The sequence below is a fragment of the Eleutherodactylus coqui genome, chromosome 12, assembly GCF_035609145.1.
Source record: "Eleutherodactylus coqui strain aEleCoq1 chromosome 12, aEleCoq1.hap1, whole genome shotgun sequence".
Lineage (NCBI taxonomy): Eukaryota > Metazoa > Chordata > Amphibia > Anura > Eleutherodactylidae > Eleutherodactylus > Eleutherodactylus coqui.
In genome coordinates this window covers 21,262,277-21,286,710 of record NC_089848.1, presented here as the reverse complement: position 1 = coordinate 21,286,710, position 24,434 = coordinate 21,262,277, and positions in this window count along the sequence as shown.

Here is a 24,434-nt window from a genome sequence, read left to right as displayed (position 1 = left end):
GAATGTGTCGTACAAGGCCATCTCATGCATCCAACGGCCCAGGGGAGAGTCTTTCCTTGCGTGTCTTTGGGTGGAGTCCAATCTGCTTTCAGGTACCAGATTAAAGTCCCCGCAAAGAATCAGCGGACCCTTGGCAACTTTGCGAATTTTTCTCATGAGTTTGTTCAAGAAGTGGACTTGTTTAGTATTAGGGACATATGTGTTTACGAGTGTGACCTGTGAACCCCTCAAATTGCCTACTAAAATTATAAATCGACCCTTAGGGTCGCACACTTGGCTGTCTATTTTAAATGTAGTGGAGTCCCTGACCGCAACCATAACCCCTGCATGTTTCTTAGGAGCAAACGCATACATCGCATGAGGGAATCTTTTGTGTGACATAAGCCTGCCATCTGCCTCTAGTAAGTGTGTTTCTTGTATACAGACCAGATCGGCGTTGTGGTGCAGAGCCTCCTTCCAGACAGCCCTTCTTTTGTTCGGCGAGTTTAGGCCGTTAGCGTTCAGGGACAGCAATTTCAACGCCATTTGTCCTTGTAAAGCAATAAGAAGCTAGGAGCAGGAGAGCCAGCGTAATGGGTGATGCCTGACAAAATATTACAAACAAAACTGGGAAAACAAGGTCTGGTTAAGTAGAGAAAAAAGCAGACAAAGCATACATTTAGGGGGTATTTGGTTAAGATGCAAACAAACAAAAGGGTACAATAAGGTATGACTGGGCAAGCCGAAACTTGTGGTTTGGTTACGGGGGTCGACAGTTCGCGTAAGAGTGAGAAATAGAGATAGTAACATCACTCAATATCGTGAAACATAGTACCATCGGGCTCAATGGACCTTGTGACTTTCCTTGGTAGGAATACATGGAATCAACAGTTCCCTTGTGTAGCGTGAAGAAGACGTTCAAGTGTTGCGGGCCCCTTTTCTTTGATTTCTTCCAACTTCTCGATCCGGACGGGGGGGTGAAGGATCTTTTACTTTTATGCCCCACACTTTCAGGGTGGATTTGGCGGAGGTAGGATCAAGAAACACATGAGAGGAATTCTCCCTTGTCACGATTATCTTGGTGGGAAACCCCCACCTGTATTGGATCTTGGCTTCTCTTAGGGCTAGGGTCACTTCCGAGAAACTGCGTCTCGCCTCCAACGTAGCTTGGGATAAATCGATAAATAAACGGATGCCTGTATATGGGCTCGGAAGGTCCCCCATCTTTCTTACAGTTTGCATGAGAGCCTCCTTTGTGCTAAAATAATGAAAACGCACAATAATGTCCCTCGGGCTATTGTCGCTCAGGAATTTGGGCAATGGAAGTCTATGTGCCCTATCAATTTTGAGCTCTTGCTCAGGAATATTTGGTAGAATCTTTTGGGTCAAGCGCATCACATACTCCGACAGCTCGGGGTTCGCAATTTTTTCAGGCACGCCTCTTATTTTTACATTATTGCGCCTGTTGCTGTCCTCAATATCGCTTATTTTGTTTTGCAATTTGGTAACCAGGCCTTCCAAATCATAGTGGGCATCAATAAGAGCATTATGGGATTTAACCATTTCCTCCATTTTATGCTCTGTGTTGTTAATTCTGTTATTCACTTCTGCTACCGAGGAATCCACATGCTGAGTAAGGTTTTTTAGGTCAGTTTGGATTGTATGCCTTAAGGCTAAGATGGCCTCTTTAATGTACAATTCAGATGCGGGTTTTTCTGTGGCCGCTAGATTGTTAATTTCCCCATCTGGTGCTTCCATAGGGGAAGCCTCCTCCAAATTCTCCTCTTCTCCATCTCCTGTCATTTTTTGGCGTTGTTTGGCCGGGCTGCTGGAAGCAGAGGGAGGCTGAACTCCTTGCAGGGGAGCCGTCGCCATTTTGTTTTTTGTGCTGCGACCGCTGGGAGGGTTCATTTTAACTTTGTGATCTCCCTTATTATGGCTCTCACCCTGCCTCAGTCCCCCTGGCTGTTCCCTGACGTTAGCAGTGTCTGTCTCATAGGTGGGATGTGAAACGGTGTGGTCAGGGAGTCCTCTTACCGGGGTGACTGCTGTCAGCGTGGCCTCTTCCTCCGCCGCCATTGCAGGGAGCGGAGCGCGCGGTCCGAAAAACTCCTCCAGCCGCATCGGCTGGGCTTTGGAGACTCTTTTCCTAGCTGCTGCCATGTACCCTGGCACTTCTGCTTTCCGAACGGCGGTAAGATGAGCCCTCCGGTGTGCTTATAAAGTCGCTGAGCGATGCTGTTGGACGGAGGTTAGTAAAACACGGCCGTCTCGGTCTCTCTCTAAGCCACGCCCCCCAACAAAATCACCTTTTTAGCATAGAAAAACAGTAGCTTATATAAGGTGCGGGTTGCCGCTGCCACTGGCAGGTCTCCAACAAGCCCAAAGAGGCACACCCCAGGGTGCATGATCCTCGGGGCCCCCAGGTGAGACTCCATAAATATGAGGACGTCCCCCCAGTAGTCTCGCATGACACCGCAGTCCCAAAACATGTGCATGATAGTCCCGTCGGCAATTAAACATCGGGGGCAGGTCGCCGAGGGGAGTAGACCCATTACATGTAGCCTAGATGGGGTGCAGTATATCCGGTGTAGGAACTTTACCTGGATGAGCCTATCTCTAGTACTAATCAAGGGAGGACCAGAGCTCGCCAATATGTCCTCACCCTCCCCCTCCAGCAGATCAGGAATGTCGATGATCCATTTTTGGGTGGCTCTCTCTCTTAACGGGGCAAGACACTGCACCAAGTGGGCATAGAAGCTGGACAATGGTCTTACTATGTTGCACATCTGTGCCAATCCCTCCAGCCGAGTCAGGGACAGCGGTATGGACAGGCCCTGAAACTGAGCCCTGATCACATGTCGTAGCTGGTAATATCTGAAATAGGAGTGCTCAGGCAGGTTGTAGACTATCTGCAGCTGAAGAAAGGTGCAGAAGGCGCCCTCCGTGACTATGTCAGATAGTACATTAATACCCTGAGCTCTCCAGAATGCAGACTCTGTAAAGCGCTGCAGGTGCAGCAAGTGTGGATTATCCCACAAAGGAGTATGTGGGGACCATGTGACTTCCTCTGCAGGAGTCAGCCGCAATGCCTTGTGCCATATTTTAAGTGTTACCAGCATGGGGGCAGGTAAAGGGGCAATAGAAGAGGAGCGGCCACGCATCAGCAGACCCCTCAATCCCAGGGTGGGGTCCGCCACCCTGCGCTCCAGTCTGACCGCCGGATTGTAATCCGATGAGGTCAGCCACCACCCAGCATACACCAGCTGGCTAGCCAGGTAGTAATAGTAAAAATGGGGTAAGGCTAATCCTCCCCAGCTCACCGGGAGGCACAGGGTCTCCAATTTAATCCTGGGGGTGGAGGCTTTCCACAGGATACGCAGTACAATCCCACGAAGCGTAGCGAAGAATCTGATTGGGACCAGGACAGGGGAGTTATGGAGTACGTACAAAAATTTTGGTAGCAGCTTCATCTTTATCAAATTGACCCTGCCCACCAGAGTGAGCGGGAGAGAGGCCCATCGTGTTGCCATTCCCTCAGCCCATTTCAGGAGAGGAGCTAGGTTAAGGTCAGAGAAGGCAGAAACCCTCACCGACACTCTTATACCCAAGTAGGTTGTCTGAGTTGTCCAGCTCAGTGGAGCGGGCAAAGGGAGCTCAGCCGCTGCAGAGTCTATCGCAATTAAGTGGGTTTTGTCCCAGTTGACCCGAATACCAGAATGCAGGCCAAATATGTCAAAAATGGTGAGTGCAGAGTCAAGCGAAGACTCCGGATCCTGGAGGAAGAGGAGGGTGTCATCAGCGTATAGTGCCATGCGCTCTTCATAGTTGTGAAATTTAAATACTTTTATTACCGGCGAGGTCCGGACCCGGATTGCAAGTGGCTCTATAGCAAGGGCAAACAGGGCAGGGGACAGGGGGCAACCCTGTTGTGTGCCTCTACTGAGGGGAAACTGGCCCGAAAAAAGGACATTGATTTTAATACTGGCTACTGGGGAATCATATAGGATCTTTACCCATCTAATAAATACTGGCCCAAATCCAAACCGTTGCATCACTGCCCACAAATGCCTCCACTCTACGGAGTCGAAGGCCTTTGCCTGGTCTATAAATACCAGGGTGCGTTTCCCGCAGTTAGAGTCTTCATATGTCAGATGGTCAAAAAGCCGCCTTAGATTCATGTCTGTACTTTTGCCAGGCATGAAGCCAGATTGGTCAGGGTGTATGATCTCTTTAAGAATGGAATTTATGCGCGTCGCAAGTATTTTTGCCAGAATTTTAACGTCGTTGTTAAGAAGTGAGATCGGCCTATAGGAACCACAATCTGCAGGATCTTTTCCAGCTTTAGGAATCATGACAATTATGGCCTTGCGCATGGTGTCCGGCAGGGCACCATCACGCAGAATAGAATTATATAGCGTTAGAAGCCAGGGAGCTAGGAAATCCGCATTCTTTTTATACCATTCCCCAGGGAGTCCATCCAACCCTGGCGATTTCCTATTGGGAAGTGACTTGATAGCGTCCATTACCTCCTCTATACTCAAGTCCCCATCCAAATAAGTGGCACTACTTGGGCTCAGCGCTGGGAAGGGGATATCATCAAGGTAAGCTATTAGCTGTTCATCCGAGCAGCTAAGTTTGGAGGTATAAAGATTACTATAGAAGTGGGCAAACGTTAGATTGATCAGTTTGGGATCATCCACCAGGGTCCCCGAAGCATCGCGCACCCCCGTGATTGGCGGCAATGTCTGATCCTCCCTAGCCAAATAGGCCAACAGATGACCGTTCTTATCTCCCTGGTCAAAGACCTGGTGACGAGTGTAAAGAAACTTCTTTTTGGTATATTCAGTGAGTAGTAACTTGTATTTCCGCCGTAGGTTATTTAAGTCCAGGTAGGCCTCTGGGGAAGGATCTGCTATGTGTCTGGCCTCCGCCGCAACAAGGCGCATTCCAGGTCCAATCGGGCAGCCTGCAGAGATCTTCTATACTCAGCGATGGCGGATGTGAAAGACCCCCTAGTAAAAGCCTTAAAGGCATCCCACACAGTTAGCTCCGAAGCAGTCCCCTCATTGACCTCCCAGTACATCCCTGCTTCCTGCTCAGTGTACTCCTGTACCTCTCCCTGCGCCAGCCATAGAGGGCTAAGTCTCAACAAGGGACGAGAGCTCTCCACACCAAGGTCAAGGACCAGCTGGAGTGGGGAATGGTCCGATATGCCCCTGGGCAGATAGGAAACATCCCGCACCATAGGAAGACAGTCCGGGGAGCCAAAACACAGGTCGATGCGGGAAAAAGCATTATGTGTTAGGGAATGACATGAATAGGCAGTGTCATGCGGGTGTCGCAGGCGCCATATTTCCTGCAGAAAGTAGGAGTCAGCCCATGTCAGCAATCTGGTTGATGCCGAGGCAGCTGGACTGAAACGGTCCCGCACCGGGTCCAAAATCAGATTGAAGTCCCCCATAAATATTATTGGAGCAGGTTCGAGCAAAACCACCTGGGCCATCACATCAGAGAGGATTTTAACATCAGCGGGGGGCGGCAGATAGATATTGATTATTGTGAGGAGCCGGCCATGGAAGGTTCCCTGAAGGATCAAAAACCGACCTGCAGGATCAATGTGGATTTGTCGGAATACAAATTGGGCTGCTTTAGTTACCAGGATGCTGACTCCTCTGGCATAGTTGGAATAAGTAGCGTGGTACGCAGCGCCTATATTGGCTCTCTTAAGAGCCAGTATCTTTGAGCCCTGTAGATGTGTCTCCTGAAGTAGTATGATGTGGGGAGAATGGATTTTTAGAAAATTGAAAGTTAGAGCTCTCTTAAATTTGGAATTCAGACCCCTAACATTCCAGGAGATCAGCTTAAGATGTGTGCTAGCCATTGCCATAGAATTGGACATTGTTTGCACAGGACACCCGCATAACACCGAAAGAAGAGTCGCGCCAAAACAAAGTGCAATAAAGTAGAATGGTTATCTTAGATGTATGAACCATAACAAAAACCCCTTCCCACCCTACCCATCCCCCCAAACTTAGGACAGGTTTGGATCCCCGAATACCAAACTTTATGAGGGGCATTAGGCCTGCCCCAGCGAACTAACAGAGAAACTTAAAACAGAGAGGATTGAGAGAACAAATATAGTCACATGGTCCCCCTGCGAAAGAGCATCAGACACAATTGCGTCATGTGGGCTGTATCTCCACAGCTTGCATATACCCGGCTATAACCTGGGATACTGATATGTGGGCTGGTTGCCCAAGGAGGGGGAGCCCCCACCAGGCCATTGGCCATGAGTTGGGGTCCACCAGGGAGGGCCACAGAGAGTAACATTATCAGGCCGCCAAGAAAGTCAGAGGAAAAAAATAACATAGTTAACAGAATCCACATCACATACCAAAGACGATTTTATCATAAGTGGCTGGCCCAAAGGGCTAAGGAGGTGGGTAGGGGAGAGGAGGCGAAAAGGGGGAAAGGAAGCAAAGAAGGGGAAAGGAAGCCAGAGAGGGCAGGGAGCGGTAGGGAAGAGGAGAGGAATTTCCTTCAGTTGTTGCCACAGAGAAGAAAGAGTAGGCCAGCCACGGCATCAATTTTGTAATGTCTCACAAACAGGATTCAATTTTGCTCGAGCCAATTTAGGACATCTCCAGGACTCTCGAAGAAATGGGAGCGATTGTCCTTGATCACTTTTAGCCTAGCAGGGTACAACATGGCGTAGACAAGCTGTTTAGTGTGCAGAGCTTTCTTTGCCTCTGCAAACTTTTGCCGCCTCTGCTGCACCTCCAAAGAGAAGTCTGGGAAGATACGGACTGTTTGCCCTCCGACCTTCAGCGGATCTTTCATGCGGTTGAGCGCCAAGACTTTGTCCCTGTCCCTATAGTTGAGTAACTTAGCTATGAAGGTGCGAGGGGGTCCTCCAGGTGGTGGGGCTCTAGATGGAATACGGTGGGCTCTTTCCACACAGAGCAGAGGCGAAAGGGAATCTGGGCCGTATGTCTGTTTGAGGAGCGATTCCAAGAAATCGCAGGGGTTTTTGCCCTCTGCTCCCTCCGGCAGTCCCACGAACCTGAGATTACACCGACGCAACCGGTTCTCCATGTCGTCAATTTTTCTCTGCTGTGCTGCAAAACTGGTGTTTAGAGTCTGCACGCGGTCCGAGAGCGGCGTAGTGATATCCTCAAGGTCAGATACTCTGGTCTCAATCTCGGTCGTGCGTTCCCGCAGCGTTTGAACATCCGATCTCAGCAGACTAAAGTCTGATTGCAAGGCATCGATTTTCTCAGTGAGGGCAGAGCGGGACTCCGTAATTGCTTTCAACACATCAGCAATAGTCGGGCCGGACACAGGAGGTGAAGCTGGGGCAGCCCCCGCAGGGGATGTGCCTTGTGGGCTGCAGGGCTCGTTAGATCGGGTGTCCGCTGAGCCGCTGGGTCGGGCATACTGTTGCAGCTTGTTGGCTATTTTATTTTGTTTAATGGGTGCCATCTTGCCGGAGGGGTACAGTTGGAGATATCCGTCGGCCCGAGCTTGTAACGTATCGCAGGGGGAGTTCACATGTAGTTTAGTGGTTAGTGCATAACTGTTGAGGAATAGTCATGATGCAGTGCAGTGATGTCAGTGAACTGGCGCCACACCACCACTAGGTGTCAGTAGAGAGCAGGTCGAGTCAATGGGTAAATGCAAGTGAAGCAGACTTTGTGGGTTATGAAACAAAGTAAAGGCTGCAAATGTGGGCCTGTGCTTCTCTCTCTGGCCCACAGAATATAGCCCCAGTGTTGTACTGTGGAGTCTGGTGAGCTGCACAGGCTTTCAACAGTCCCAGCTTTGCTGCATCTCTGCTCTGCAGGCTGTTTATGTGTGGCTTGCTGCTCACAATAAATGGCAGTCCCAGGGAGTAGAGGATGACCCCCTCTCTGGCCTCAGGAGCCTCCTGGACAGCACTCCCGACAGAGGCCCTCAGTGTAGATGGAGCTCCCCTCCTCTTCAGCCCCCCCCCCCTTCCTCAATCTGTGGCAGTCTCGACCTTCCCAGTGCCTACAGGCAGATCCAGGGCTTTCTCACCTCCCCTCCGGCGCCTCCACCACCTTCTCAGCTGGCCTTCTGTCTCCAGCAGCCGTGCCTCCCCCTCAGCTGCCTCCCGGTAGGAACTCCCTGCAGTCGTCCGCGGCCGGCCTCCACTTCTGGTCGGCCATGCTCCCAACTCTAGCCAGGGGATGCGCCTGACGAGGTAGGCCCCGATTCTGTAACTCCAGCTAGAGGCCCGCGGAAGGTGTCGTTCTGCAGCTCCTGCTCCGGTGGTGTCAGCGGTGCGGTTTGCAGCTCCAGGGGTGCTCTCAGGATGGTGAGATCACCTCTGAAAGTCTCCTCCAGCCTGGAGCCCCCGAGATGGCGCCCGTTCCCGCCGCTGGTTAGCCACGCCCCCCCCCCCCCCCCCCCCGAAACATCACTTTTTAAAGAAAGAATGTTACGGTCCTTTTTCATGACATGGGGAGCTTTATCCAGATGCTACCGCAGAAAATTAGGGATTGGCTCAAAATTGTTTCTATTATACCTGCTGGTTTCAGGAACAACTGGGGTTGGGGAAATCCCCCCTTTAGGGAGTTCTAAATACTTGGCTGGGGCTGAGAGGGATTTCTGCATCTACCTACCATACTTCCAGAACAAAGTCTAACAAATCAATCTCATTTAGTATTTCAAAACAAACATATCGAGATGGACTTCTGGGAAAACAACTAGTACTGCTTCCCCTCTGTTTTATGGAAGGGAGGCACACATTATCTTATAATAGGTCTCGCTTTACGGTTCACTGTTTTTCATGTTTTTTTGTTTTTTTTTAATGTTTTGCTAAAACTGCATCTTAACTTTAACCATATTACTGGTTAATAAAGCATCTTTATTACACAAATCAAACAACAAGCATGGATGAACAGATCAAATTTATTATTGTAATCTTTGTAAAGGCTATTATTAACGTCGTATGTTATATGATGAAGGTCTTGGAGAAGTTTATTAAAAACATACAAAAAGAAAAAATAGAATGATGTCATGGACCACTCTTTTCTTTTCAGCACAAAATGCCAGAAACTTCCAGAACCCAGATGGAATAGACACCTATTGGCTCTCATTTTAGCAGATTTCTAAAATGCCAGATATAACTTCCATCTAAGGGTTCTGTCCGGCTCTTGTTCTCATGATTTTAGATGAAAAACATAATGGAGCCCCAGGACAGCAGGTGAACAAGACACAGTACTGAAGTAGCAATGGAGCTGTCATTTGGCTGCAAAACTTTACATCTCAGGCAGATAAGGAAATGATTAGAGTTGCGGCTTGATTAGATGAACTGTCTTAGAGGGAAGACGTGACATAGCAGCAGCAATGTTTCAACCAAAAGATCTTTGTCCTGCTTGACAAGGACCTTTTGGTCGAAATGTTGCTACTGCTATGTCATTTAAGGAATAAAGAATTCTGCAACCTGAATGCTGCCATGTCTTCCTTCTATTACTTTAGATTCTGGCTCCAGTTGACTATGTATCAATTGCCCCATTGATAGTGGCCATGTTCATGTCTGGAGACCAAGGAGTGAGCTCTTCAATCCTGCCTTTGCTGTAGAGAAGCACACTGCCCCCACTACTGGGGTGATGGTCTGGGGGCCATCACATATAACAGTCAGTCACCCCTTGTAGTGTCTCAAGGAACAGTGACAGTGCAGTGATATGTTTGGGAAATCCTGCAGCATCTTATGTTGGCTCTCATGGCAGGGCTTCCAAGAGGCATTTTCCAATAGAATCTGTATGCCTTCATGCTCTCCCGCATTTTGTATCCAAGCTAGAAGCGATACAACAGGGTACTAGAGCCTTGATGCTCACCCTTATCACATCTTGTATCCAAGCTAGAGGCGATACAACAGGCTATTAGAATCTCCCTTCAGGTGTCCAGTTTTCCGCAGTAAATTATCTTTTTGCTCTATATTGTAATCACTTACTTATATCAACGTTACAATCACATCTAGAACGTTTCATTTAATTCCGACCTCAGCTTCTATGGGATGGACTTCTTTTGACAAAGAGTGTATATTTAGGGATCATTTAATTTACCACGTTATGGGTATTTGTTATTGTTATAATGTGATTGCAATGTGAACATAAAATGTCATAAATGCACATTGTAACAACCTTGTTCATCTGTTGTTTCTTGTTTAAGAGTTTTGTTCTGCATAATACATAATAAAGAAGAGAAAATTGAGTGTCAAACAAAGGGCAGGTTTTGTCAGGTAAAATAGATTTTTAATGGATTCTGTTTATTGGTCCTTTAAAAGAACAAGTTAGGGAACAGTTTGAAAAATATAGCATGATAGAAAAATAGCATTCGCAGATTGTAAATGTTAACAATTTGTTCATTATACTTTAATATATTCAAAGAGCATAATCTGTTTCCTGTCATTGTACATTCTCCATCCTTTTCCTTTATAAAATGTTACATGTAGTTACAAAGTTTTCAAAGTTAGTATATCAAATTACTAACTCTTTTAAAAATGTACCCCAGTCAACAACCACCCACCCTAAATGTACGGTAGATGTTTGCAGATGGTGTAGGGAGTGTGATCTGGAACCGAGCCCACCCCATACCTGGCAGGTATCAGTTGTATTCAACAGCTAATAGCTGCTAACAATGGATGTGATTAGACTTATCTCCAATCACTGTCATTAACTCCATAGATGCTGCTATCAATGTTGACAGCCCCTAAGCAGCTAAGCAAAGGGGAAGAACCCCTCTTCCATACCCCATCAGCACCCGCGTAACACAATTGCAGAGTACCAATGGGTCCACACAGCCTGCAGCCTAATGAAGATTTTATATATATATATATATATATATATATATATATATATATATATATATATATAACATATATTTTGACTAATGTCATTGTACGGATGCCCCATGATTCCGAATAAAGGAGTGACACTGTACAACCTATAAAGTAATTACAAAAAAGATTCACACAGTGTAAAAAGGCGGTGGTTAAAACATAGAAGACAGCAACTAAAAACACGCCAGACCACTCATAGATCATGTTTGCCAATATTAAGCATTATTACAATACATGAGTATTATAGTTATCAATAACCACCTCTCAAAAAACAAGAAAACCGCAAATTGCAAAACGCCTCAGATTTCAGTATAAACAGAACTTTTGTAGACATATATAGGTGACTTCCAGATCATATAAATCAGTAATGTTTTACATATAATAATGAATAAAAAATGACTTTTGAAGTGCTGTATATAGCAATCATGATCAAAGCATATCACGTGAATCATAGTCAGCATAGACATGATTCAAAAAAAATATTTATCACACCTATCAGGTAACATGTTTGGACATAGCTGCAAATAAGACCAATTGGTCTCAGTGATAAAAACAACTCAGCATTCCAGATTACGAGATTTGATAATATCATTGAGCATGGTGTGCAGTAATAGACTTATGCAGTATAGTGATGGTCGATGAGAGCATGTACCAGAGTTTGCTTTAAAAAAGGGTCTTTGTATTCATAAAAGCGATGATATAAGGACACAGCATTCATAAATGCAAGCCTTGATGACATTATTGAGCAAAAAGTGCTTTAATTGGCTTATGCCTAATGGTGGTGTTACCGAGTCTATATAGTGAAGCCCCAGTTAGGCTCAGGTAGCAGGCCAAGAGGTATTCAGCAGGTTCGCACTTATCAGAGAAGTCAATCTGCTGTTAGGTAGGGACTAGAGATGAGCGAACCTACTCGTTTTGAGTAATTACTTGATCGAGCACCGCGATTTTCGAGTACTTCAGTACTCGGGTGAAAAGATTCGGGGGGTGCCGGGGGGTGGGGGGAGGCATGGTGGAGCAGGGGGTAGCAGCGGGGAACAGGGGAAGCCCTCTCTCTCTCCCTCTCCCCCCCACTCCCTGCTGCAACGCCCCACTCACCCACGGCGCCCCCCGAATATTGTCGCCCGAGTACGGAAGTACTCGAAAATTGCGGTACTCGGGCGAAAAAGGGGCATGGCCGAGTAGGCTCGCTCATCTCTAGTAAGGACCTTTCCCAGTTAGGAGCAGGGTCAGTTTTCCCTCTGATTTTGAGTTTTCCCTTGTTGAATAGAGGTTTTATTGCAGCATTGTGTTTTCCATTTGTCCAGTATTAACACAGTGTTGCGCCTGTCCTGGGCAAGGTGTGCATTGTGCTCAGGTCGCTCGTGACAGATGGATTTGAATATCTTCCGATACCATCAATTCCTGGAAGGGTTTATAGCAGACATGTTTTTGTCTGTATGGATAGCCTTAATGGAAACTATATTTTATATAGAGGGTTGGTTGTAATTAATAATATCTACCATTACATCATAATAACAATCCCTGTAAATTATATCTAAAGCTGCTGTTTATACAAAAGAAGGAAGTATTATCAGCATATAGCGAATTAACATCTATGGCTATTTAAGAAGTTAAACATTGGGCTTAGGACTTCCGCCCAAGACACAGAGGGAGCAGGACGTGTCCTACAGAGCTCCTGCAAAAACAGCTTCCCAGAGCCACCGGGACCCTCTGGTGCCCCACAAAAGCAGCTGTGGGGGACGAACACCTCCCCCGCTTGCTAGGCAGAAGCCCCCCACACCCTAAAGATACCCGGGAAGCCCCCGGGAGACCCCACAACGCGACCCGCGGAACCGCCAAACCGGGACACAGGCGGGGGGAGAGAGAGGATGTGGAGCCCACAGCACACCGAGACCTTACCTTGCCGGAGACCCCCGGTAAGACCTGCTGGATCGCCGACCTCCACCTGAGACGCGCCGAGGATCCCCGAAGTGCTGCGGCCTAGGAGACACCCGAGACCGCGGCCTAGACTTCCGGCCGCGAAGGCTGCGAAAACCCCCAGTCGGAGAGGACCCCGAGAGACCCCAGAAGGAGCCCAGAAGACCCGCTGGGAGCCACGAGCCTGCAGGGAGAAAGCAGGAAAGCGGAGGCCAAACAGCGGTGGGAGCCACGATCCAGCCCCCCGGCCGCGACAACCTTCACACAGAGCGGTACGAGGGGAGAGATCCCCCAAGGTATCCGGACAACCCGGGGAGCCTCACCGGAGAGTCGCTACCCCCCGCGGAGCGGCCGGAACGCCGCGGCCTAGCAGCGCCAGAAGCCGCGGCCTAAATTTAGGAATTTAGGCCGCGACACCCGCGACAAGCCCCGCCCACCACAGCGGCCACCGGAGCGACTCTTGGGAGACCGACTCCTCCGGCTGAAGTGTGCCGCTGCCCAGCGACGCCCGAATCACCGGCCCCGGCGGGGAAGAGGCTGTCGGTGGGCCGCGACCCAACGAGGCCCAGGAACTGCGGCCTGGGGCCCTGGTGGTGGCACCAGCGAACCAGTGAGTAAGGGGAAGGACACAGAAATCCCCCAAGAAGACTGGGTAGCCCCCACCCATACTTCACCCTAGAAAGAGGCCACAGGGAAAGCAGCAGGGGGAAAGCAAAAGACACCCCACACAAAAGCCCCCATAACTACACAAAAGAACAGCAAACAAACCCCACCCGGCCACAGCCTTGGGCAGGGCCCCAACAAAACAACAAAAGTATAAACAAAGCCTGGGGGGGAGGGGAGGGGGGAGAGAAAGTAAGGAGGAACACAGAAGGATAACACAGCTAAAAACAAAGTACCCTAAGGAGGAGGGAGGGAAGAAAAGGGGAAGAAAACGAACTGGAGGAGAAAACACCTGCAAAACATAAACCCCCAACCCCTCGGAATAGAGTGGAGGCGAGAAAGGGGGCAGAAGCAAACATAACAAGAACAACAACTACTAGAAAAACCCAATAGAACCCCACAAGCAAAAAGGCAAGAATAATAACTAAACGAGAAGCCACATCCGCACTAAAAAACCAGCAACAAAACAAAAGAGATCTTGGATACAGGGAAAAAGCAGCTCCTTGTACACATAGTCTGCATACTCACCAGAACTGAAAACCGAAATATGGACAAATATCTAAACGAACGTAACTCAAACACCTCAACACGAGCAACGCGCCAGATAGACGCAGACAAAACAAATACAGGAGGAAAGCAGAAAAACAGACCGACCAAAAGTACAAAAGAAAAAGAGAGCAAGAACATACAACAACCCATACCCTCCCCAAGAAACACCCCACCCCGAGCCACAACAGCACCAGACCAAAACCCCCAAACCCCACCTCCGCAAACCACTGAATCATCGATGGACAACAGCGCAGAAATGACACAGGCCGCCACGCAAGAGGTCTCAAAAATATTACTACCACTATTTGACAACAGACTGGAGACACTGCACAAATCCATAAACTCAGCACTGTCACAAATCACAGACAACACCCAAAGACTGACAGAGCTAGAAGCAAAGACCCAAAATACAGACTACTCCATAGCCACCCTAGAAGCCTCATTACAAAGAAGCTGAATAGAAACCGAAGCACTCCGGGAAAAAATAGACGACCTAGAGAATAGACACCGACGCAATAATCTACGCTTTGTGGGAATTCCGGAATCGATAACCAACGTCCAACTCTTAACATATCTAACCACAGACCTGCCACAAGCCCTTCAACTCAACATGCCAAATGACCCCTTAATAATTGAAAGGGCCCACAGAGTTGGCCCGCCAGGAGATGGACGCAACAACAGAACCCGACCCCGCCCAGTGATAGCCAAGTACATGCACTGGGCAACGAAAGAAAGTATTATACAGGCTTACAGACGACGAAAAGAACTGATAATTCAAGGAACAAAAATCCTCATATTTCAGGACTTCTCAGCTGCAGTTTCTCAAAAACACAAACTCTTCACTCCAATCTGTCAAGCCCTGCACGAACAAAACACACGTTTCCAACTGCTACATCCCGCAAAACTTCGGGTCCAAGAAGGCAACCGATCCCTGATATTTAACACTCCGGAAGACGCAAGAAGACACCTACGACTGGAAGAAGAAGACGGACAAGGATGAGACAGAAAGAAAGAGGGAACTAGATCCCTGATCCCCAACACGACCCTGATCCAAATAACGCGGATGTGGCAGCACTAATGCAAAAGAAAAGACTACATTCATGTTTTATGTTTATATGTTTTTTTCATGTTTTTCACTATGACCCATTTGACTTCTAGGAAAAAACCTAACAAGGAGATCGGAGGGCCCCGCCGACACGGCACGACCACCATTCAGTTGCACTCACGGCTCGCTGGGACCGGGGGACGCGACAACAACAAAAAGGCAAACATAACGGTAAATATAACCAAAACACGTACATCAACATGCCTATAGACTCAGAGACAACAGAATACCACACACCCAAAACACTACAAATTCTATCTTGGAACGTAGATGGACTTAACGCACCTATTAAACGAAAAAAAGTACTAACACACTTGAAGCGACACAAGCCAGACATTGTGTTTCTGCAGGAAACACATTGGAAAAAAGAGGGGAAGGGTGAGCTGAGAGCACCGTGGATAGAAACATGTTACACAGCCTCACACACATCAGCATCCCGAGGAGTAGCCATCCTAATTAGGAAAAACATACCACACACGACGAAGCAAACCATAGCAGACCCACAAGGGAGATACTTGGTGCTGAGGGTCAGCATAGACTCACAAACATACTGCTTGGTGAACATATACGCCCCCAATACAGGCCAACCAAAATTCTATGCTACATTAACAGAACAACTACAACCTTATCTAAACAACCACATAATCCTGGGGGGAGACTTTAATGGCATACAAGACGACTCACTAGACAGAACAGGACCTTCCACCCAACCAACCGCAACCACACACGCGCTAATCACACTAATAGACCAACTTCACGTGTGCGACCCGTGGCGACTTTCAAACCCAACTAGCAGAGAATATACATCCTGCTCCAATGCCCATCACTCGTTCTCTCGAATAGACTTCTTCTTAATATCGAATAAAATATTTGATTGCCACCAGCAATCTATAATCCATCCGATATCCCTAAGCGATCATGCACCGATTGCAACAACACTACAAATGGTCCCTTCTCGGAAGCTATCGCGGTTATGGCGTTTCCCCTCATATCTACGGGAATCGGAAGACTTCAGAGAGTACAGAAAATTACACTGGAACAATTACGCAGACGATAACAGAGAACACATAGACAACATAGCACTTTTCTGGCAAGCCTCAAAGGCAGTGATGAGAGGCCACATCATAAGCTACGTGTCCCACAAAAGGAAAAAATTTCAAACAGAATTTGAGGCCTTACATAGCTCCCTCTTGGCAACACAAAAAGAACACATAGACGCCCAAGATGATAACTCATATCAAATATTCCTCACAGCAAAACACCTGCTGAACGAATTCATACATACACATGCACATTGGCAAACACAATTAACAAAAAACAAATTTTATAGGTGGGGCAATAAAACGGGGCGACTGCTAGCAAATCTAGCTAAACAAAGACAGCCACACAAACCAATACTAACCCTAAGGCACACCAATGATAACACCTTTACGACAAAACAGGAAGAGATAACCCAAATATTACACGAATATTTTGAAAATCTATACCGGGCAGAGCCAGCCAACATACAAGACATTCACAATTTTTTAGAAACAATGAGTCTGCCGAGACTCACAGAGTCACAAAAAACAGTACTGAACGCCGACATACGAGAGGAGGAGGTCCGGGGAGTAATCATGACAGCAGCGGGGGGGGGGGGGGGGGAAACGCCGGGACCGGACGGTTTCGCGACAGAATATTACAAAATACTAACAACGGACATAGTACCAGTGCTGACCCAATTATACAATGCAATATACACAGAAGATACCCAAATGGAGGACTTTGGCACTTCCAGAACAATCCTGCTCCCCAAACAAAACAAAGACCCGACAGACCCGCGATCATACAGACCGATCGCACTACTAAATTGCGACTATAAATTTTTATCCAAAATACTAGCCGACAGACTTCAAACCATTTTACCGTCCATACTAGACACATCGCAAAAAGGCTTCACGCAAGGACGTAGTGCCCTAAAAAACATCAGAGCCGCCATAGCGGCGACCGTGGCAGCGCAAAACCCCGAGAATCCCATAACAATGCTTCTCAGCTTAGACGCTGAGAAAGCATTCGACAAAATGGCCTGGCCATTCCTAAACATACTACTGAAAAAAGAGGGTTTGGACAGACCTTTACAAACTATATTAACACAACGCAAACAAACGCCACCACAATCCTCACAGTCAACGGCCTTAACACCTCCCACATTGACTTATTCAGAGGAGCACGACAGGGCTGTCCTTTATCGCCATTACTCTTTAACATATCAATCGACCCGCTACTTAGATTCCTAACGCACACAACGCTCTTTACAGGGGCGTGCTATGGAGAAACAAAGATAAAGGTAGAAGCATTTGCCGACGACCTCTTACTCATAGTTAACAACCCCAGGAAGTTCAACAGACTAAATATGTAAATATCAAAATGGGTCAAGAGTTTGGTTTAATGCAAATGTCCCCCCCCCCCCGTCCCTTCCTGCCAGGCCGACGCCCCCCTCCTTCCCTCCCCCCCCCCCCTTTTTTTTTGTCCTCGTTCCCCCTTCCCCCGCCCCGCCTCCCTGCCCCCCCCCCATTCCCCTCCCCAACTCTCCCAGTTATATAAAAATGTTATTCAAAAGTGAATCAGGATGACGTATATACTCAAGACGCTAAAACAGCAAATAACACTGCAATGTCAAAGTTTGTCCTGATTTAATTAATAAAAGCAGTTAAAAAAAAACAAAACATTGGGCTTGTGTTCATGACTTTTGAGTTGCAGGAATAAAAATTACATTTTAATCTTCTTTTTTCAGTGAAGTATAATAAGACCAATTGGAAGCACCTTCAACGTAAGAAGGAGAAAAATTGAATGAAAATTATCAAAATAATATGGGTTTAAGTAAAAAAAATGGGAGAATGAACAGTGAGAATAAGCACAAGAGAACAATATTTAAAAGACACTGGAGAGCTGTTTAGTAATTTTTAAAGAAACACTAAGATAACCAATAGAGATGAGCGAGCCTACTCGTCCGAGCTTGATGCTCGTTCGAGTATTAGGGTATTCGAGATGCCCGTTACTCGAGACGAGCACCACGTGGTGCTCGACTCCATTACATTTCCTTCCCTGAGAAATTTGCGCGCTTTTCTGGCCAATAGAAACACAGGGAAGGCATTACAACTTCCTCCTGTGACATTCCAGCCCTATCCCACCCCCCTGCAGTGAGTGGCTGGGGAGATCAGATGACACCCGAGTATTTAAATCTGCCCCGCCCGCGGCTCGCCACAGATGCACACTGAGAGAGATCAGGGAAAGTGCTGTCTTGCTGTAGCTGCTATAGGGAGAGTGTTAGGTGTTATTTTAGTCTTCAAGAACCCCAACGGTCCTTCTTAGGGCCACATCTGACCGTGTGCAGTACTGTTGAGGCTGCTTTTAGCAGTGTTGCACAATTTTTTTTTTTTGTATATCGGGCGGGCAGACCATAGCATCCTCAGTCTGCAGTCATTTTACTGAGTATAGGGGTAGTACTGCTGAGGCAGGGACAGTGGTACAGGGAAAGAGATATACTGGCTATATAGGCAGTGGGCTTTTTCCCAAAAAGTGGAAAAAAATACTATATTTGGCCTGCCTGTGACCGTCTTCAGTTTACGGCGTGTCTGCTGGGGGTAGTAGTCGCTGATTAATACCCAGTCTTGCGCATAATTGTTTCCTGGCTCTGCTGTGTCCGTTACATGATCGCCGTCATCCCGCCAGAGGGAAAGAGTATACATATATACGCTGCATACGGTGTCTGTCTGGTTTTTCACCTCACCATTTTAAAAAATTGAAGCAAAATACTTAAGGCCTACCACTGGCCTTTGGCCACTTGACTGGTTCTGCCCTGTGAATTCCAGTAGCTCAGTCATACGCACCTAGGTCTGACTACAGGCTTGCGCATTATTGTTTGCTGGCTCTGCTGTGTCCGTTACATGATCCCCCTATACTGTGCTCCCCCTATACTGCTGCTAGTGATATGTTACTGGGGCCTGTCTAGACTGCTACTACTACTGAAATGGAACTAATACTGTGCTCCCCCTATACTGCTGCTAGTGATATGTTACTGGGGCCTGTCTAGACTGCTACTATTACTGAAATGGAAATAATACTGTGCTCCCCCTATACTGCTGCTAGTGATATGTTACTGGGGCCTGTCTTGACTGCTACTAATAGTGAAATGGAACTAATACTGTGCTCCCCCTATACTGCTAGTGATATGTTACTGGGGCTTGTCCCTAATGCTACCGCTGAAATGTTACTAATTCTGGGCTCTGCCTATACCGCTGCTAATGCTATGTCACTGGGGTGTGGAAACCGAGGCTTCCCAAAGACATGATGGCGGCGAGGCCATTTCCCACCAACGCGGTTACTGTTAAGGTGCATATAACCACGGACACGTGGAGAGGACACGTAGTGCCTCAAAAACATCCCCCTCCTCCTCCAACAATGAAAACATTCTTGGCAAATACCTTTGCATAGGTCCGTCTGGTGGCAGTCCAAGAATTTCACCTTTAACGACACAACAAGAGAGCCCCCCCACCATACCCCCGCCACGGCCCACTTAAAGGGGTTGTCCCGCGCCGAAACGGGTTTTTTTTTTTTTCAACCCCCCCCCCGTTCGGCGCGAGACAACCCCGATGCAGGGAGGTAAAGAAAGCTCACCGGAGCGCTTACCTGAATCCCCGCGCTCCGGTGACTTCTCTACTCACCGCTGAAGATGGCCTCTTCCTCCGTGGACCGCAGCTCTTCTGTGCGGTCCACTGCCGATTCCAGCCTCCTGATTGGCTGGAATCGGCACGTGACGGGGCGGAGCTACACGGAGCTACACGGAGCCCCATAGAAGACTGCAGAAGACCCGGACTGCGCAAGCGCGGCTAATTTGGCCATCGGAGGGCGAAAATTAGTCGGCACCATGGAGACGAGGACGCCAGCAACGGAACAGGTAAGTATAAAACTTTTTATAACTTCTGCATGGCTCATAATTAATGCACAATGTACATTACAAAGTGCATTATTATGGCCATGCAGAAGTGTACAGACCCACTTGCTGCCTCGGGACAACCCCTTTAATCCTGGCCACATTCCGAAAACCAACTAAATAAAACCGCGTTACTAGGTCCGCAGTCACGACCACATTCCCACCAACGCGGTTACTGTTAAGGTACATATTACCAGTCTGACTGGGGCATGCACTGTGGGCCGAAGCCCACCAGTATTGTATCTGACGTTAGCTCTGCTGAGCAGGGCACTGTAATAGGATACATTTATGTACCGCTGATGGGTTCCAGGGAGCCACCCATGCTGTGGGTCCACAGGGACTTCACATTACGTATTTGTACCTGCCAGTGTCTATGTATTAAAAACCCTGGTCAGACTGGGGCATGCACTGTGGGACGAAGCCCACCTGCATTTAATCTGACGTTACCTCAGCTGTGCTGGGCACTGCAATGGGATTTGTTTATGTACCGCCGGTGGGTTCCAGGGAGCCACCCATGCTTTGCGTCCACACGGACTTCACATTAGGGAGTTGTACCTGCCTGTGTCTACTTATAAAAAAAAAACCAGTCTGACTGGGGCATGCAGTGTGGGCCGAAGCCCACCTGCATTTAATCTGACGTTACCTCAGCCGTGCTGGGCAATGCAATGGGATTTATTTATGTAACGCCGGTGGCTTCCTGGGACCCACCCATGCTGTCGGTCCACACGGAGTTGTACCTGCCTGTGTCTACTTATAAAGAACCCCAGTCTGACTGGGGCATGCAGTGTGGGCCGAAGCCCACCTGTATTTAATCTGACGTTAGCTCTACTATCCGGGGCACTGCATTGGGACAAACTACAGGAGCAATACGGCGCTAATGAGATGTGCAGAGCTACGCTAGCATTGGAGTCCGCTGTAGGCACGCGATTGCTGAGGGTTTGTGCAGAGGCCTATGTCCTGGGTGCAGTGAAAGTCCGCTTCCAGCCTAGGATTGCTGAATCTGTGGGCCGAGGCCTATGCCGTGGGCACGGTGCAAGTCTGCCATGTTTGGCCGCTCAGATCAATTTTTTGTTCATGTCTTGGGTTTCCTAGGACCCACCTATGCTGTTGGTACAAACTTAGTTCCCATTGTGGTGTTTGACCTGTCTGGCACAAAGGCACTGACTGACTTGGGTAGGGGGCAGAGCGCTGACGGCTTTCCCTTTGCAAAGTGGATTGAGCTATGCGACACCTTGACAGAATGAATACTGTGTGGCACATGGATTCCCCATTGCTATGCCCACGTTTGCAGCTCCTGACGGAGGTGGCATAGGATTGGAGTTCTCATTGCTTCTGTACAGCATTGTGGGCTATCGCCCCGCCCCTTTTAAAGAGGGTCGCTGCCTGGCCCTGCCAACCCTCTGCAGTGTGTGCCTCCGGTTCCTCCTCATGGCAGACGCACTTATAAATAGACATGAGGGTGGTGTGGCTATGAGGCCAGCGTGTGACATGAGGGCAGCTGAAGGCTGCGCAGGGACACTTTGGTGTGCGCTGTGGACACTGGGTCGTGCGGGGGGGTTGGGCAGCATGTAACCCAGGAGAAGTGGCAGCGGAGTGTCATGCAGGCAGTGATTGTGCTTGGTTGGAGGTAGTGTGGTGCTTAGCTAAGGTATGCCTTGCTAATGAGGGTTTTTCAGAAGTAAAAATTGTTGGGTGGGGGGCACTCTTGCCGCTATTGTGGCTTAATAGTGGGACCTGGGAACTTGAGATGCAGCCCAACATGTAGCCCCTCGCCTGCCCTATCCGTTTCTGTGTCGTTCCCATCACTTTCTTGAATTTCCCAGATTTTCACAAATGAAAACCTTAGCAAGCATCGGCGATATACAAAAATGCTCGGGTCGCCCATTGACTTCAATGGGGTTCGTTACTCGAAACGAACCCTCGAGCATCGCGGGAAGTTCGACTCGAGTAACGAGCACCCGAGCATTTTGGTGCTTGCTCATCTCTAATAACCAAACATATTACATTTGTAACAAAAGTTAAATAAAAATAACCTTTTTTTTATATCAGCGGTTTACACTCTATACAGCTATTCACAACGTCTATCTGCATATTCTGATTTTAATAGAAAAATCAGGTAAATACACAATGGTTTTCGTCTTTATTAATATATACAAATACATGTATTATTATTAGCTGATAAATCACTGTTTAAATGTCATGAAGAAAATACATAATTCATGTATCTGGCTTACAAGAAATAAACATGTGCAAGCGCACACATTCTGAATGAAGGCCATTGCTGGCATACTGAAAATGATTGTTGCATATATTACATTCAGCATTAAAATCTAAGTAGGAATACAAATATATATATTTTTTGCCTATTCCTCTTTTTTTCCTATCTATATATACAAAAATGTAACTATGTATACAACTATATACTGTATATACCTGCATATTAAAGATTAAAATCCTACAGTCTTTGCAGCAGATATATTTTGTCAAAGAAAGCATATAAGATACATAAAATATAGAGATATTCCTTACCAGGTTCCTCATATCATCAGACTGTTAATTGAATTTGGCAATAAGGCTGTATAGCCTAAGTGGTTTTGCTTGCTGTTATAGACCAGTTCAAGCAGGTTGCTTTTCCTCTTGGTAGAGAAATCCCAGCATCCTACAGGGTTTACAGTAATTGCACATGATTGAGTGCAGCATGGTAACATGTGTTTATCATTTATTGTTATAGATGCAAGCCAACATGTTTCAAAGTTAATATGCTCCTTTCTTAAAGCCATCTATGGGCTTCAATTATGGCTATTTGTATGTGTCAAGAGCCAGTTTTAAGATATTGCAACATAAAAAGTTATGAAAAAGCTTTTTATATAGACTGAGGAAAAGAATTAAGAAAACATGGAAATAAAGGATGCAATTCTATAATCAATAGAGAGTATTCCAATGAGTATAATTAACCTAGTTCTTTTTCAGATAATTAAAAACAGCCAATATTAACACATTTCAGGTGAACTGATCTAAGTCCTGCGCTTTTCACAGCTGTTTCTGAAGAAATGCATTAATATTGGCTGTTTTTAATTACCTAATAAGGAAAAACTGGGTTAATTACTCATTGGAATACTCTCTATTGATTAGAGGAGTTGTTTTCTTTAATTCCATGTTTTCTAATACTTTCCCTCAGTCTAACTTCACTTCACAGGGTGGGCAATAGTAGCTAGAACTCACAGAAAAAGGAGGCCAAATATGCAACCCCTGATACACTGCAGGACAGGCTCAGTCACCATGTTCCTTGATAGCGAGCCAGATAGCAATATGCGGCAGCAATTTGTTCAGTGCAGCCACACACCTCAAACCAAATTGGGGGAGCAGGGGCTACAAAGAAAATAGTCTGCACATGTGAACCGATACCAAAGATGTCAGCCATAGATAAGTACGGAACACTATACAGGATTACAAGCCATATTGGCAAAGCAGTGGGTTGCCCTGTATTACCATAGTGCGCCACACTGGCGTGACACCCCGGGTTCCCTCAGCATCTATAGCATTTAGTGTTAGCATTTTGGCCAAGATGCATAAGCTGATGTGCCCCGGCAATAGTTGACAAGCAGCACCCTATCCCATTTTCCATAAGGAAGATTAATTACTTACACAGTGACAGTTAAAGGTGCTCCCCCCACCCCCTTTCTCTTCTTGTCTTTCTTTATATATGATTATAGATGAGCGAGCGTACTCGTCCGAGCTTGATACTCGTTCGAGTATTAGGGTGTTCGAGATGCTCGTTACTCGTGACGAGTACCACGCGATGTTCGAGTTACTTTCACTTTCATCTCTGAGACATTAGCGCGCTTTTCTGACCAATAGAAAGACAGGGAAGGCATTACAACTTCCTCCTGTGATGTTCCAGCCCTATACCACCCCCCTGCAGTGAGTGGCTGGCGAGATCAGGTGTCACCCGAGTATTAAAATCTGCCCGCCCGCGGCTCGCCACAGATGCATTCTGACAGAGATCAGGGACAGTGCTGCTGATGCCGGAGCTGCTATAGGGAGAGCGTTAGGAGTTATTTTAGGCTTCAAGAACCCCAACGGACCTTCTTAGGCCATAGTCAGAAATCGTAGATCGCACCTATCTGCGATCTGCGATTCCTGTTCTCTTCTCTATATGCGCTCAATGGGGCCGGTGGCAGCAGCGCCGACCCCATTGAGAACATATAGAAGACAAATCATTCTTCTCTGCAACAGCTGTAACAGCTGTGGCAGAGAAGAACGATGTTTGCCCATTGAATTCAATGGAGCCGGCAATACAGCAGGTTCCACTGAAAGCAATGGGCTGCCGACGTGCGCGGGATGAATTGTCGGGAAGGGCTTAAATATAGAAGCCCTTC